This window comes from Tiliqua scincoides, chromosome 11 (assembly GCF_035046505.1).
Source record: "Tiliqua scincoides isolate rTilSci1 chromosome 11, rTilSci1.hap2, whole genome shotgun sequence".
Classification (NCBI taxonomy): domain Eukaryota; kingdom Metazoa; phylum Chordata; class Lepidosauria; order Squamata; family Scincidae; genus Tiliqua; species Tiliqua scincoides.
This window is the reverse complement of record NC_089831.1, coordinates 16,228,353-16,245,746: the sequence shown is the minus strand read 5'-3', so window position 1 is coordinate 16,245,746 and position 17,394 is coordinate 16,228,353. Positions and strand designations below refer to the sequence as shown.

Genomic DNA, 17,394 nt, shown 5'->3' with positions numbered 1-17,394 from the left:
AGATCAATAGGACAGAATATAATGGGGTCACTGTGACTTTCTTGCACACACTTTTTTTTTTTTTTTTGAAGAAGCACATTGGCAGATTTAATGGGAACTTTTTTCCATTAAAGTGCTAACAATCCAATTAAATGAGAAGCCTTTTCAAAAAAGCTGGCATTCTTTATTTTCTCATTCTTGGTTCTTTTGTTTAAAATTCAAGATTTAAAAAAAAAAAGGGGAGCAAAAACCTTCATTCCCTGCACATCCATTCTTGGCTTCTGAATCTTCTGCTCACCTCTGCCTGTAAAGAAAAGAGCCATAACTATCAAAGCAGGAAACCAGAACTCAAAATGTGTGGGCTTAATTGTGGGAGGCAATGGCGACTAGTGGTTAGAGAAAAGATGAAGGTGTCTGGAAGGTGTCGCCTGGGTTGTGCTCTGCATTTATGAGCAGGATGTACTGTTTGACTGCACAGAAAGTAAGGCAAAGGATGGCAATGGCCGAGAAGCAGTTTCAAAATTTAACAGGCTCTGCTGTCTAATAATTAAAGCAGTCAGTTGTGAAGCCAGGGCTCCTGGGTTTTATTGCAAAATCTGGCTCCTTGTTCAATTCAATAGTTAACGCACCAGGATGGTGTTGTGTGAAGTTGATGGGGTCACTTAAACTGTCTCCATCTTTTATTCACTATTTGCATGGAAGTGATGTAGCTCAAGTCCTCATTTGGTTAAATGCTTTTGCAGTCCATGGCACCACATAAATGAAAAGCAATATTATCAATCCCTACTGAATCCTGAGTGGAGATCTTTTTAAGTTACACTAAAGCGAATCAATATATTAAATCATTTTTTAAATAATGCATATCGAAGAACTATGATTTATACAACAGATAATAATCCACATTCATAAGTCAAAAAGTGGTATATCCTCTTCTGCCCCCTCTTTCCTGTATGCCATTGATTTTATTCAGTAATGTTCCATATTTTCTGTAACCCTGAGTGCTGATCATTAAGGGTGCGCAAACCCATCAGCGCTGCCTAAGACATTTCCCTTCTGTTACTGCAAATCATTTCTCTTCCCACAAATAGTTTGTCTGAGGACAAACCTTCCAACTCATTTGGAATTTTGAGCAAGGACCCTGCCATGCAACAGTAGCTTTGTGCCTGAGCCCAGGAGGAAAGCTGCAATGGGGTGAGAAGGTAACTTCCATCTTGATATGTTAAAGAAGAGTACAGTTCGGACCCCGGAATTCCATGGCGGCTCAGATCCGGAACCCCCTGTGGATACTGGAATCTGTGGATAACGGCGTCTGTGTTTAAATGCCTTTGAATTTTAAAAAGCCTGAAAATCAGGACTCCTATCATTTTGTGCCAAGACCACTCTGTTTCCAAACTTCCAGTGGCTCTTTTTAGGGCTTAAAGACCCACTTCTGGGTAATGCTGAGGTTCCTTGTTCCTCCCAAGTTCACCCCAGAATGCATTTGCGATACCCCAGAATGCATGAATTGGTTGGTGGTGCTGGGAGAGCCCAAGGACTGGATAAAGAGCTTCCATGTTATCTAAGGCCCATGGGTCTTAACGTTTGTCATCCGTAGGCTAGATAGATATTTGGTCTGATCCCGTGGCATCCTGTTTGTGTGTGTGTGAAAGACAGAGAGACAACCGTATTAGGCTGCAATCCTAACCACACTTTCCTGAGAGTAAGCCCCATTGGACAAAATAGGACTTACTTCTGAGTAGACCTGGTTAAGATTGTGCCCTCAGTGGGATACTTCCCACTAACCAATGTCTCCTACTGTGACTGTATAAGAACCCAGTGGAATTTTTTTTTTTTTTGTGACTGCTGGGTTGTCTGTTCCACCACTACGTTCCTTTCACCTCCCAAGGCTCTCCTTTCTGACACAAGGCAACCACATGGGCATCAGAAGCTCTCAGTCAGGGTGACCAGATGTTATAAGCACAAAAGAGGGCAAGGTAATCCAAATTGTAGGACGTCCAAGAAAAACCTAGGATATGACAAAATAAAAGCTGTAAACACTTGTATATTGATTTAATGTAGTTCATTTAAACACTATATTATTATTAAATTTAAAACTATAGTACATATAATTTATTAATTACAAGAAGGCTATGCACTGCCTGCTCATGGGGCAAAGGAGGACATTTAAGTTCTTTTCCAGGACATGAGGCTAAAAAAGAGAGCATGACTTGGAAAAAAGAGGGCGTCTGGTCACCCTGGTCTCAGTTGTCTAACTTACTGTCTTCATTGACATCAGTGACTAGGCTTTTAAACCTGCCTAGGCAATCAGCATATGTGTCTCTCCCCCCCCCCCCATTTCCAGGGTGAGCCCAGTTGGAGCATGAAGTTGCTCTAGCAACACAGGCTTTCATTAGCTTCCTCCTGTGGCAGTTAGACTCCTGAGGGGCATTGCTTCTGTTTGCCATCAAATGCTTGTCAGCTGGCCTTCCCCCCAGCACTAGCACCCCCTGACAGCAATGCCAATCTCCTTTCTCATATCATAGTGGAAGAATCATTCTCCATGTGCTGTACCTTCCCTGTGGAATGACCCTTCTGTGGTCAAGCAGACCTACAAGTTCCTTGTTTTTCCCATTACAGAAAAATCCATCCTCTGTTACCTGTTAAGAACAATTACCAAGTGCAGATTCTACTTGCCCCAGTTCTCAAGCTGGGTCCCAGTGACAGCTGCTGGAGACATGCTGCTGCAGCCAACTACTGGACCTGACAAGATGTGTTAATTAGGATATGATGCACTGTGATATGACACATCTAAAATACAGCAAAACTGGCAACATCCGTCGCAGAGAAAGGAGAAGGGTGCGTGTGACATTTTTAATTAAAGGGAAACATGTTCTGACAGCCAGGTGACGAGGGCGACATCCCAAGTGTATTCCCCTGAGCTCTTGCTTTAACAATTTAAAGCTACTTTCCTCTTTTCGCTTCCATTGCCCCTGACCTAGATCCTAAGGAGTTGTTCCTGCCTGGAAAAAAATCCTGGTCTAAGTTAGGAAAGTTGTAAGAGTTGAACTGGATCTGTCCAAAGTCTTGTCTGGTTCAGCACCCCATCTCCAGTGTGGTCAATCCAGTGCCCCCCCCCCCACTCCAGAAACTCACCAAGGCAATATCAGCCCTGTTCTTTTGCTGCTCCTTATCAATATATATCCCCGGGCAGACTGCATCTGGATGTGAAAGGTCCATTTTGCTATCATGTACTAATAGCTGTTGTTAAATCATGACTTTTGTCTAATCCTTTGAAATTTCATCTAAGTTAGCTGTTGTGGTCATAGTCATATCTCATGATAGTAAATTCCACTGACTGAATGAAGTTAAAAAGTCAGTTTTGCATATTTGCCTCAATTCAGCATAGCCAGTAGATTGCACTCAATTTTTTTTTAAAAAGTATGTCAATCATACTGCTAATTGGGTACCTGCTAATTGGGTAAGAGGCACTTTTTTCAAGTGGGTGCTCCTTTTTTTAGCAGGGGGAGAGTAACTGGCCCACCTCACCCTAGCACTGTCTGTTCTAGTGGCTGTCTGCTGGTATTCATTTGCATCTTTTTAGATTGTGAGCCCTTTTGGGACAGGGAGCCATTTAGTTATTTGATTTTTCTCTGTAAACCGCTTTGTGAACTTTTAGTTGAAAAGCGGTATATAAATACTGTTAATAAATAAATAATAATAATAATCACCAATGTGACTTAAATCACATTGTGGTGCTACTGTCCTCAGTAGCAATGGATCAAGCAGTTCAAAAGTAATGGTGTAACTCTTCTTTGAGATTGATTCATGAGATGAATCTTCATCCTCTGGGACAGTGGTTCTCACGCATTTAGCACCGGCACCCACTTTTTAGAATGAGAATCTGTCAGGACCCACCGGAATTGATGTCAGGACCAAAAGTGACATCATCAAACAGGAAAATTTTTAACAATCCTAGGCTGCAATCGTACCCACACTTACCCAGTAGTAAGTTCCATTGACTATCATTGTTAAAAGAATATGCATAGTGGCTTGTTAAAAGTACAGGTCTGTACCATTTCCCCAAATGTAGTCAGATACCATGCTAGCATCAAGTCTAATATATTAAAAATAAAATATTGAAATGAATGGGGACCCACCTGAAATTGGCTAGCGACACACAGTTTGAGAAACACTGCTCTGGGATGTTGAGATCAAGAACCTTAGCAATGGTGGTGAAGTAGAACCTCCATTTTCAAATGCATTATACCACTGGGTACCAGTTGTTGGAAAACCATTGCCTTTAATGCCCTACTTCTGAGCTTCCTGGGTTGGACTGTGGGAAACAGGATACTGAGTTTGGTGAACCCTTGGTCTAATCTAGCAAAGCTCTACTTGACGTTCTTATATTGTGTTTCTGATTGTTCAGATGCTCCTAATAGGAATAATTTTTGGATTCAAACAGCTTGTCATTTGTCCTGCATCAACAGTTGACACTGTTCTTGGAGGTGATGCTGTTGTACTGAAGTGGAGGTGATGAGATGCTGCTATTGTACTGGAATGGTGAGCTATTAGAACACAAAATGGTTGAATGACCCTGCATTGAAGTTTTGACAGCCTAGGAAATCAATGCTTTTAAAAATTCAGTGCTGACCTGAAATCCCTAGAATTTTAAAACCCATCTCTCATACAAAGAGATTTATTACGGAGCTGACACCCATTGTTTGTGTGAAGAAGATAAGACAAAAGGAGAATCTAACCATTTGAAGACAATTGCTTGGTACTGGGTGGGGGTCTGGCTCTGCAGTAGACACTAAATTATAACTTTCGTTATATCAGTGCAGTCCTGTTGACTTGATCTTCAGTGCTTTCCAAAAATCAGCTAGGATGAATGTGTGTTGGATGCACAGAAAATTATTAATGCTCATTGGTTCACCAAGACTTTAATATGTAAGGAATCATGTACAGCGTTCATTTCTGCCATTTTTGATAGTACTATGTAGCAATTGATAAGACACTCATGTGTAAGAACTTTCTTTTAAGTACATAGTGAGAGATAGTACAAAAAGGAGACCAACTGAAAACTAAGATTTGATACATTAATAAGAACGTTGCCTCTTAAATAAATTTTGAAGTAGGTGGGGACAGGGAAGTTCCTCTTCAAATAGGAATTGCAATATCTGTTGGAGTGGCAAAGAGGTCAGGTAGCCCAATCCTAACCTGTGATGGTGCAACCATGCTTCATGGCCTATGCTGCATACAGCACAGGTGTAGAGCAAGCTGGAGGCTTACTCAGGGTAAGGGAATATCTCCCCCCTTACCCTGAGTAGTGCTCCAGCCTACCCAATGAGCTTCTATCACTGCAGCCAGTTGCTTAGATTGTATGAGACTGGGAACCCACAGTTGATCCTGCCCCCAGGACCCTGTTTGCCCACCCCACCACCATCACAACCCACTCCCCACCCAGTTACCCCTCCCAGCACTGTTCACTGCAACCAAATATTCTCATTAAAGAGATCAGAGAAAGTTACCATGAAGCCTGGCACTCGTGAAAGCTATTTTAGCCCAATTGCTAAGAACCTGAGTGGGACTGGGACACAATTTCCTGGCACGTGAAGGGGTACCCTAGATGCCTTCCCCTTTACCTGGCGGTGCTCTAGTCTAGTGGTTTTCAACCTTTTTTATTTCCTTAAGTTGCTGCAGCCCCACAACCGAGGCTCTGCAACCCCATTGGTGTCACGGGTTGTAGAACACTACTGTTTATAGAGTTACTTCTTCGATTTGGATAGGGTGTGCGGTGATGCAAAAAGGGGGTTGGCTTTGCTACAGTGGGAACCAAGACAGAGAAGATACTACAGGTGGTCTCTATGAAGTAGCCGTTGAGTAAGGATGCTGGGCTTTAATTAAGACCCATTAAGGTTATGACTAGTTCCAAGTAAGAATCCCACTTCATCAAAGCCGGCGCCAAACGGTCTTGTCCCCTCCTATTTCACATCACAGTACAAAGAGAGAATAAGCACCTGGCCTTTTGGTTTTCAGGCTGTTTATTTCAGTAGCCATCCTTCACTATGCATGGCTGCCTTCTAGCTACAGCACAATCCTATCTGTCTTCCCTGATGTTTCTCTTCTGGCTTTCTCCTCTCCTTCTTTTGGAAAAATGCCCTGGAAGGCTACCAATGAAAGACAGCTTGAATGTGTATGTATGTATCTCTAGCATAACACACAGGGAGTTAAAACTGGCAAGGCCTTTCTGTGTGCAAGCTGCTGGATTGTGCTCTCAATAATTTATATTCCACAATTCTTGGGGTATTCTATAGTGGTGGAATTTTCACTGCTCCCTGCCAGCACACGCAGCATTTAGTTCTGAAAAGGGGACAGACAGACGTCTTGGGGTAAACCTGACAAATGGACAGCTGCAGTCTGGCATAATGACATTTAGAAGCTTTTCCTCCAAAGTGACTGTGTCTAAACCTGACCTTGTTTGATAGTGAATAATGCCTGTAATATTTAGCTTTTGAAGGACCCTGGCTGTATCGACCCAGGAGTTCCCCACACTTGTAATAATAATAACAACAACAACAACAACAACAACAACAACAAGTATTTATATACCGCCTTTCTTGGTCTTTAAAGACTTTATTCAAGGCGGTTTACATAGGCAGGCTTATTTAAATCCCTTATTAAATAGGGATTTTTACAATTGAAAGAAGGTTCTTTCTTTCAAGAATCACTACATTCAGGTGTTTCATTCCGATCTGGCTTCACATTCTGGCCTCCATCCTCCCACGCTCAGAGCAGATGGAATAGCTCGGCTTCAGCTTGTCAGCTGCTTCAAGGTCGCACGGTGCCGGTGGTCTCGAACTGGCGACCTTGTGGATGTTATCTTCAGGCAAACGGAGGCTCTACCCTCTAGACCAGACCTCCTGCTCCTGCATCTTGTAACCAAGATGGTCTGCAGAGATCTTGGTCCCATGCATGGTGCTAGCCTGAGGCTTCCAGCCACCTGTGAAGGGGAAAGCCTTTCCATTGTTACTCTCTACAAGTAACTGCCTGGCCACAGTGCACTGCTCTTGATTGCACGGGGAGTAATGATGCCCCTATTGTTTGTCCAGCTGTACAGATTTATGACCCTCTTAAACAGAGGTGCCAGACTTTTTTAATATATGGACCTAATAGCTCCTGCTGAGAGCTGGAAATGACATCATTAAGCAGAATGTGATGTCATTAAGCAGAAGATGGCCAGAAATAAGCACTTTGTTCTCACATAGAAACTCAGTAGCTGCACATGACAGAAGAGGAACTGCAAATCTTGTCCATGTTTTAATAGCGGGAGATTTAAAACAGGGATGTTTTAATCACATGGGTTGCCCTTTCAGCAGTGCTGCTTCTGCTGCAGCAGCTGAGAGGTGGTCTGTGAAGTGGTGTTGCTGAAAGGGGGGCATGTGATAATTGGGCTCTCCCCATGCCTTGGCTGTATGTCCCTGTCCTCTCTCACCTGTCTTGGTCTGTGTCTTCCCCTGTAGCATTCTTTGCCTTCAGAAACTTCCTTCTGTCTCTCTCTCCCTCAGCCTCAGAAGTCACATGCTAAAACGGACAGTACCAGAACAGCCAGTAGAAGATAAAGCACCAGTGACTATGCTGGTTGTAGCCTCTCACGCATCCCTAGCAACTTACTGATAACTGTGATGTTTATTATAAGAGGGAATAGTGGTGTCACTAGGGTTTACATCACCTGACAAGGGAGGCCAGCACGTCACCGCCATGTTGGACCTCTTCCCACGCAGTGGGTGGGTGGGTGGGACAACACCCCATGTGGTGGGCATGGAGATGTACAATCGCCCTGCCCCTGCTGGTTTCTTGGCTATAACTTTTTATATAATAGAGGGATTTCAGTGCAGCTTGTTTCATTGCATTCTGCATGAAATTACGCATCGATTGATATATAGCGTGATGGTATTATTTGAAAATTTTTGCCGGTTTTGGTGTCACCCCAGCTATGCGCGTCACCCCCCATGCAGCCCACACACCCCAGCAATGCTCCTGATGGGGAAGGGCATGCTGACTGGAGCATGGATTTTGCAAGTGCTCAACACCATGGTTAATCCCACAGCCACGCTGGAAAAGGTCAAAATATCTGTCTCAACTGATGTGATGGCTCCTTTTTTTCCAGGCTCGAGGCATCGTTGAGATTACGGCTGTAACCCTGCTGTTGTGTAGGTTGTCTCTTTCTGACAATTACACACAGCAACTACCTCTCCAGAGATGCCAGCATGGTGCCTCTTGGTGCTGCTAGCTTCATACAGTGAAAGGCACTCTTGTTTTGCTTTTAAAGTGAGCCCTGTGAAAATGTTGTTTTAGAAGGTTTCCAGAGGTTTGTTGTTTTTTTTTGCTTCTAGCAATGATTGAGACTGATTCTCGTCTCCATCCCTTTTACATGGGCTTTTCGTTGATGTTAGTGGCCCCGTTCCTGATCTACACCAGCTGGAGAATCTGGTTCTGATTATGCCTTCCTGCAAATTCCATTCTGCACCCTGCTGAAGATGTGCTATCCGACAGCACTGCTGCTCCTGCAAGGTGATTAATGGAGCATTGTCTATTAAAATAAAAGACTTAAGCCACCCTCTGTTTTGTTATGCCCCTTTCCAAATATACATGCCCAATGCACTGAACACACATACATGCTATATATATACACGTATATACGTATAGGAATATAGACCTTTATGGTCCAAGTTATTATGGGAGGTCAAGAAAGGTGGGTAGGGAGAGAAGGGGAAAGCATTTTTCATTGTAATGAAAACACAAATGGACGAGATAATTATCTTTGTATGGTTTTGGATCCGTGACAATACATCTCATTTTATAAAACCCATTAGAGCTGTGAGTTTTATGCAAAACACTAAAAGAGAAAAGAACCAAACAAGTATACAGCAATAGGATCAAAGCAATTTTGAATATTAAGGAGAGGGGAAGAGAGGAGTGTTGGGCAATAAAAACCTATTGAGACCCAACACTACAATATTTGAGTAAAGTGATAATAAATTACTGTGGTTTAATCACTTGGTAAATAACTAGGATAGTTTTGTACCATTTTAGTGTTGCCATAAACATAGCAATTCACAATACTAATACTCAAGAAAAGAATGGAGGGGGTAAGAAAATCTCTTGCAACGCACTGCATTAGGGATTCAGCTGGGATGGTTGAGATGGAGGTAGCGCAACCGAAAGTATCATTTTGGCAATTTAGTCTTTAAAATAGTGTATTATTTTCTACATGGATCCACTTTTTAAACCTTTCACATGCTTTTAAGATATTGCTCATTGCAAGGGTGATTTTTTTCCCCCACCCTCTCCCTTTCGCACTTAGTACACTCTTGAGTCTTTGAACACACAAAATCATATTATTCTGGGCAATCTTCCCCAGTGCAGTGAAAAAAGCAAATACTTACTAAACTCCTGGAGGGACTCAATGCTAATAACAATTTTTCATGTGCCTGGGTCCTCTCTAATTGCACAGCGAAGTCGCATATAGAAGCGTATCTTCATAGGGGCACACTCATTACCTATTTAAGAGCGCAAATCTGGGCTGTCTCTTGGATCCTGGGGTGCATTCCAAAAGACATATATGAAGATGGAGTTTCTTAATTTAGTGGACTCCACCTCTTCCCTCTCCTGGATCAGTCGGAGATACAGAGAACCCAAATAGGAGAGGCTTATATCCCAATACCTAGCTAACCTCCGAGCAAGAACAATATTCCACATGTTCAGATAGCTGGCTTGATTTGCTTCCAGTTTAATGTTTTGACCCGGTTGTCTTCAACATTGCTCATGCCATGACCCAATTAAATTAATAAAGGATGAAACTGGGAACCCACCACTGATCGTGCCCCCCTTCCAGGACCCAATCTGCCCAGCCCCACCCACCCCATTTCCCCCTAACTCTTGTGTCTTCACAACAACCCTGTGAGGTAGGAAACTGAGCAGGGCCAGCTTTAGAATCCAGGGTGCAAGACAGCGAGAAGAGGCTGTGCAGGATTATCTCAAGAATTCAGTTTTGATAAGTCAGTTTCATTACTGGAATGGATCCAAGCCTTCTCTTGCACAGGCTTTGAAATATTGCTGTAATCACGTCCCAAATGAGATTTCATGACCCTATTAGGGTCAAGACTCACAGTTTGAGGAACACTGTTTTAATCCATCTCACAATGAGTTGTCTGTATTCCTGGCCACCTGGGCTTATCCTAGATTCATATGTGCAGCATGCATATCTTGCAGGCTTTAGCCTGGAACAGGACAAATATTTTGCATTTATTTGCATGTTGAATCTCTTTGACCCTGCAAGGTGGTTTTGCAACAAAAGCAGGTTTTCAGGGAACCAAGGAAAACTGTATATGTTATGGAACGTTATTCCAATGTTATGGAACTCCCTTCCCCTTGACTTGAGAATGGCTCCCTCTCTTGAGACTTTTTGGCAGGGCCTGAAGACCCTTCTGTTTAAACAAGCCTTCTGAGTTCATGGCCTTTTTAACATCTTTTTTAACATCTCTTAGTATTTTTTACAGGCCTGATTCCTATGATCTGCTGCCCTATGCTCCTTTTACCTGATTTTTTATCTGATTACTGTTTTTATGATATTTGTTAATACGTTAATGTTTTTGTCTGTTTTTTAATATTATGTTTTAATCTGCTTTTAACCTGTTGTAAGCCGCCCTGGGTCCCTTTGGGGAGAAAGGCGGGGTATAAATAAAGTTTATTATTATTATACTCAAACAATACAGGATCTCTTTGTTCAACTGCTAGCTTTCTCCCACAGTGAGGGTTGCCGTAGAGGACAGTATACATGCCCAACACCCTTTGCCAGTCTTGGATTGGGAGTAATCTGGAGATCAGGGCCAGTCCCTCCATAAGACTGGCTAAGTGGTTATCTCAGGCAGTAGTTTGGTAGTAGGGCACCCACCTCTGTCTGCCCATTTGCCTCCATAGTTCATTTGCCCACTCCTTGGGGTTCAAAAAGACGGGGGGTGGTGGAGTGGCATAGGAAGTGTGGAGGGGAGTAGAATAGTGCCACTCCACCTTATTGCGGAGTGTGGCCCTACTACTGGATCTACTTTTGCCAGTCCACGTGATCTGCGAAGCAGGGGCTATCTTTGCCTCACCCTGGGCCTTGCTGGTCCCTTGAGGCCTGGGTTCCCTGTGTCAGCAAATTTGGTTGGCAACCTTCAGTCTCGAAAGACTATGGTAGAAGGCTCCAGCACCCGGTGTTCCTAGGCGGTCTCCCATCCAAGTACTAACCAGGCCTGACCCTGCTTAGCTTCTGAGATCAGATGAGATCAGGCATGTGCAGGGTAACAGCTGCTCTGTGTCAGCAGGTGAGGTGACTTTGCATGTGCCACGTAAGAAGTGTCTGTGTGTCACTAGTGGCACAAATGCCACAGTTTGGCCACTCCTGCTCTAGCCCATCGCTCTGCTTCTCCATGCTTTTCCTTCTGCTCTGTTTCTGGTTTCCTTTTTGAGTCTCACACATCACCAGGCAAGAGGGACAGCTTGCTTATCCACCCATCACATTGGCCCTCCAAGGAGTCCAGCGTGGGTATATATGGTTCCTCCCTTCCTTTTGTCCTCACGACAATGCTGTGAGGTAGGTGAGGCGAAGGGATAGTGACTGGCCCAAGGTCACCCAGGACACTCCATGGCTGAGTGGAATTTGAACCTGGATCTTCCGGGTTCAAGTCCAAACCCCAAACCACTACACTACCCAGGCTCTCTATGGCACGCTGCCTCAAGTACCAGGATGTCTTGGGACATCTCTGCTCAAAACCAAGTGATAGGCCTCCTCATTGCAACCTGTTAATGCCTATTCCATTTATCAATGTTATTGCAAAAATCTCCTCCTGTTGCTGGTGTCTCTGACCATACAAGAACACATTCTACTTCCTGACTAAGCCTGGAGAGCAATAAAAGTGTGACACTAGATACTAGATGAGTGCCATAAAGCAGCACACGCACACACCCATGAAACCAGCCATGCGTTTTGTCCTCCCCAACTCATTTGACATCTTGTAGGAAGCCGGGCACATTTTTTATTTGTGTTTTCTTTAACCCCCACCAGGCAATAAGCATCCCTTTCTGATTTGTGCTCACAGGGCCATTAGTATTAATGGTCATTACAGTAAAGAATCTCCCAGACGGCAATACTGGCTTAAATCAATCAACCCAGGAATGTCACCCTCACCCCCTCAAATTCCTGTGGCACAGAAAGGGCCAGTATTTATTATTAATCATTCAACCATTCGCCTGCCCCGTATCATCTCCTCGGGCGGTTTGACCTTGTGCAGTCCTGGAAACGGAAAAAAATGAATAGAAAATCAAATCTTGCAGGAGACAGGCTGATATACATCACAGAAATTGGTATTGGGATTTCAGTAAGGGGCCATGTCAGGAAAACTCCCTTCTTTTTATGCAGGGGAATGTTATACCCACTTCCTCCTATGCAGAAAGCTTAGCATATCCTATTTATATGTTGCCCTGCTGCTGCTGTCTCCTTGGCAGTAAGGTGTGGCATATTTTGTGGATGCAAATGGGTGCAAACCGCAAGGGAGGAGATTCTGTTTGGGCAGTAAGGTCGGTTTGGCAGAGTGCCGAGGGAGGTGATGGATTGTCCCTCGCAGGAGATCTTCAAACAGAGGCTCGGCAAGCATTTTCTTGAGATGCTGTAGGACAGTTTACCTCAACCAGTGGTTCTTGTACCACTGGTAGTACTTCAGATGATGTCTGGTGGTACTTGTGGTACCCCAAGCGCCTCTACCTGGCAGCAAGACAAGCAATGCAACATGACAAGCAGCAGTTGGAGACTCAATTCAGCAGGTCCAACACGTGCTTTTTGTGTGATCGAAAAACCCTTCCATCTGCCCTATGCCTCATAGTGGTTTTTGTCACGTTGTGTCTGGAAGTAACTAGTGATGACATCATTGCCAGTTACCTCTGGTGGTACTTCCAACAGGTGGACCACGTAAAGTGGTATGGCGGGGGATAAATATTGAGAAATGCTGCTCTACGAGAATTTCCTGCTGCAGGCAAGGGGTTTGACTAGATGGCCTTAAGGGTACCTTCCAACTCTATGATACTATGACACAGGAATGCACAGAGAGGTGGATGCAGCAGACCAGATTGCTTTAATTAAAATAACAGAAGTTAAATCAATCCAAGAAGTTCATAATGACCTAGCTAGGCCCAGTCTATTTGAACCTGATTTGAAACTGCCAAAGATGACTGTGACTTCCTTTCTAGCATTTCCTTTTCAGTTAAGATGGACTGTTAAAGTAGCCTCCAGTTAAAATCTAAAGAAGGTGCAAATTAAGAGCTATGTTTATATGGGGAGGTTTGTGACTCCTGGTGGTTGGCAATATCGTCCTGGATCTAAGTTTATTTGCCCAGAGGTAGGGCAGAAAGAAGTTGCAGGTGGACTTTGGGGACTGGTATTTTTTTGCCATCCCGCAGATGCAAGCCTTAAACATAAGAACATAAGCAGCTCCTCTGGATGAGGCCAAAGGTCCATCTAGTCCAGCTTCCTGTCTCTCACAGTGGCTCACCAGATGCCTCAGGGAGCACACAAGGCAAGAGACCTGCATCCTGTGCCCTCCCTTGCATCTGGCATTCAGAGGTAGTCTAAGGTCCTTGCAGTGAATTTTTCACCCCCTTCTGCCGCAAAGCTTGCTGGGAGGTATATGCAGATGAGCTGCTTCACCTACAGACTCTGCATTCTTATTATCCCCCCCCCCCCATAGTTGACTACTGCAATACTTTGAGTGGGTTTCTAAGCATGACAGTTGGCCACCTGAGAGCTAATACCTCCCCCCCCCCCAATAAAAAGAAAAGAAAACCCTTTTTAGTAGAAAGAGAAGCTACATTTACTTCTTGAAAATTATTCAACTAAAGGAACCTTGCCATAGATCAGGAGCCAAAACAAATTCTAAAGCAAACAAAATTAAAGTCCTAAATGCATTGCTTTAAAATTAAAACCCTCCAGGTTTGCTCCCTTGCAGGTTAGGAAAATAAATAAATAACCAGGACAGATTTGTATTAAAATTCTAGAAAAGTAATTTGAAATAAATAAGAGATACAGGCAGGCTTTGGGTAACAGTTTTAAAAAAAAGAGAGTTAATGCAAAATATATATAATTTTATTTTGCTCCCGATATGATTGGACTGTTTTACATTTTAATAAATGCGTATTTGGAAGGGAATTATATTAGTGTTCTGATGTGGTAGGGATTATTTGATCAGCTAAAAATTGGGACTTGTCAAGGAAATATTGAGAGGAGACAGTGTTTGCTTTTGCTTGCTTGTTTGTTCTGTCGCATTCTTCATTTTTTAATGGGGGATGATTGCAAATAAATAATTAGAAGGCTGTAACAATTGGGGAAAGTATAAGGCCAAATAAACAGAGGCGGGGCAGGAGAGAATAACAGCGGCAAGATGCGAGTAATGGGCAGCAAAGTATTTTGGAGATAATTACACATCAGTTGGATGATTGCAAAGTGGTTTTGGAATAAAAAAAATTAAGACAGCTGAGTGTCTGATGAGTGCTCTGTGCATGCTTGGTTGATCAGAGAACTCTTTTTGCCAAACTCTGCGCATGCTGCCTGTGCATGTAAAATTTCCATGGAACATTACAGGAGTTATGTTCCTCCTAACATATTGTATTGGCAACCTTCAGTCTCGAAAGACTCTGGTGTCGCGCTCTGAAAGGTGGTTCTGGCACAGCGTCTAGTGTGGCTGAAAAGGCCGATTCGGGAGTGACAATCCCTTCCACACCGGGAGCAAGTGCAGTCTGTCCCTGGTCTGTCTCCCTGGCTATGGGCCTTCCTTCTTTGCCTCTTAGCCTCAGACTGTTGGCCAAGTGTCTCTTCAAACTGGGAAAGGCCATGCTGCACAGCCTGCCTCCAAGCGGACCGCTCAGAGGCCAGGGTTTCCCACTTGTTGAGGTCCACTCCTAAGGCCTTCAGATCCCTCTTGCAGATGTCCTTGTATCGCAGCTGTGGTCTACCTGTAGGGCGCTTTCCTTGCACGAGTTCTCCATAGAGGAGATCCTTTGGGATCCGGCCATCATCCATTCTCACGACATGACCGAGCCAACGCAGGCATCTCTGTTTCAGCAGTGCATACATGCTAGGGATTCCAGCACGTTCCAGGACTATGTTGTTTGGAACTTTGTCCTGCCAGGTGATGCTGAGAATGCATCGGAGGCAGCGCATGTGGAAAGCGTTCAGTTTCCTCTCCTGTTGTGAGCGGAGAGTCCATGACTCGCTGCAGTACAGAAGTGTACTCAGGACGCAAGCTCTGTAGACCTGGATCTTGGTATGTTCTGTCAGCTTCTTGTTGGACCAGACTCTCTTTGTGAGTCTGGAAAACATGGTAGCTGCTTTACCGAAGCGTTTGTTTAGCTCTGTATCGAGAGAAAGAGTGTCGGAGATCGTTGAGCCAAGGTACACAAAGTCATGGACAACCTCCTAACATAACAGACAAAAGAAAATATTTCTTCACCCAGTGTGTAATTAGTCAGTGGAACTCCTTGCCACGGGAAGTGGTGATGGCATCTTGTCAAGACGCTTTTAAGAGGGGACTGGACAAATATCTAGAGGAAAAGGCCGTCGCGGGTTACATCTTCATGATAGGTATGTGCAAGCTTCTGGTTTTAGAAGCAGGCAATCTCAGAATGCCAGATGCAGGGAAGGGCACCAAGACGCAGGTTGTGTCATGCTGTCTTGTGTGCTCCCTGGAGCATTTGGTGGGCCACTGTGAGAGATTGGAAGCTGGACTAGATAGCCCTTTGGCCTGATCCAGCAGGGCTTATGTTAACAAAATAGGAGGAAGGGGGATCTTCGGTCCTCCTGAAATGGCCTTTCAAATAAACATAAGCATGCTTTTGTTATACCTTCTTTGAGATCTTTGGAACAAGGCTGTATACTCAATCAAAGTTGGTTCAAGTGGTGGACTTTATTCTGTGGTGGGAACCTGGGGTGGAGACTCAGCATGCAGGTTGGAAATTTTCAGCAAGAGTATTCATTGGCCTCATGACCAGGAAGAGGAGGAGGAGCAGAAAACTAGCATGCCAGAATCACAGGCTAGAATCCCTTCATGTAATACCTTCCAGCATTTCACATAGAAATTTCATGTAGGGGCATGCAGGCTACAAAGTCATTGAGCAATTAAATATTCAAGGAGTGACAGAAATTTGAATTGCAGATGAATTTTTTTTTAAATGAAACCTGTTGCTTAAAGTAAGCAAAAGTGAACTGCAGATGGAAATGTTCTCTTGCAGGTTTTGCATGAGACTCCTGAGATAGTGGATGCTTTCAGAAGCAGCGCATGAAGCTAAATGAAGAATTGCTCTAGCACAGCATGTTGAGTCCTGTATTCCTTATGGAAACCTTTGTATTGTGCTGCTGACGCCCAGAGAGGCAAAAATTGCCAATTTGTAATCAGTTCAAATTAAAACAAGAGCAACAACAGGGGGGAGAAGGGGGGGGAACCTTCTCCCATCTGGGCAGCCACAGCTTGTTTGCCTGTGTCTTGAAACAGCTGAATTATAATGAAAACCATGAAAGGCAAGGCTTTAACAGAAAACACCAACAAGGTTTTATCAGTAGTTGCAAACACCATCATCGCAGGGCTGCCATAATGTTATAAATGCCGGGCATCTCATAAAATGCCTCATGAAGTGACACGGTAATGAACAAAGCTGCGGAAACAAGCGTCTCGCCACCTGCACCTGTTTTGCCTGCACACGGCCAGCGAGCGGGTGTCGTCTCGTTATCGGGCCAAGTTGCTCGCAACCGGCAAATCTGGCACCGAAGTTAGTTCAGAGTTTGCTGGTTTTTAATTAGCTGTCTTGTGAGCTGAAAACTCCGTAGACATAGCATGCTCCTGAACTGGGATTCAGTGTTAGCGAGGAGGGGAAAGCCTGAGCCCACAGGAGTACCGCTGTGGAGTACCACAGGAGTACCACAGGAGAACAGGTACCGCTGGGGAAAACGACCTTAACTGCTGGCCTTGTGTTGGGCAGGACTCAGTCCCCAGTGCAGCCGGTGCTAGCATTTATGTAGAAGCAGTAGGACCACTGGATGCCCCGGCACATGAATCTAGGCTGAAAAAAGTTGCAACAGACTCTGGAAAGGCCGGAGGAACTTTATTATTGAGTTATTTTCAATCTTTTTCATCCCATGGCACACTGACAAAGCCCTAAAATTGTCAAGGCACACCATCAGTTTTTTGACAGTTGGGAAAGCACACCACACTGCCTTGCCCAGTGGCCCTACTAATAAATGAACCTCTCCCAAACACCTGCAGGTCATTTGTGGCACATCCATGTGCCGCGGCACACTGGCTGAAAATTGCTGGTTTAGAGCCTCTTTGGCAGAGATGAGTTCCATAAATCCCA

At 44.2% G+C, this 17,394-nt stretch overlaps 1 pseudogene; it reads right to left on the bottom strand.

Moving 5' to 3' along the window:
* Window positions 1-11,201: 11,201 nt before the first annotated feature.
* On the bottom strand, window positions 11,202-11,312 carry LOC136662785 (5S ribosomal RNA; annotated as a pseudogene).
* Between the last annotated feature and the right edge of the window lie 6,082 nt (window positions 11,313-17,394).